Here is a 213-nt window from a genome sequence, read left to right as displayed (position 1 = left end):
GGGCGTTATGCAGCCAGACATTCCTCCGGCCTGTTTGCTCTGCAGTGGCCTCCAGGCCGGCGCAGTAACACCTGAGCGCTTTAACTCTGAGCGGTAACTGACGAATCAGTCAGGAGGTGGATTTTTCCGGGAAAGGTAACGTCTTCGGCATGGCTCCCTGAAGGCCTAGGGCAGGCTCTGTTTCCAGCTCCGAGGAACCCGCGTGGCCATCCC

This window comes from Myotis davidii, unplaced genomic scaffold (assembly GCF_000327345.1).
Source record: "Myotis davidii unplaced genomic scaffold, ASM32734v1 scaffold1494, whole genome shotgun sequence".
In the NCBI taxonomy this organism is placed as follows: domain Eukaryota; kingdom Metazoa; phylum Chordata; class Mammalia; order Chiroptera; family Vespertilionidae; genus Myotis; species Myotis davidii.
This window is presented reverse-complemented; position numbering follows the sequence as displayed.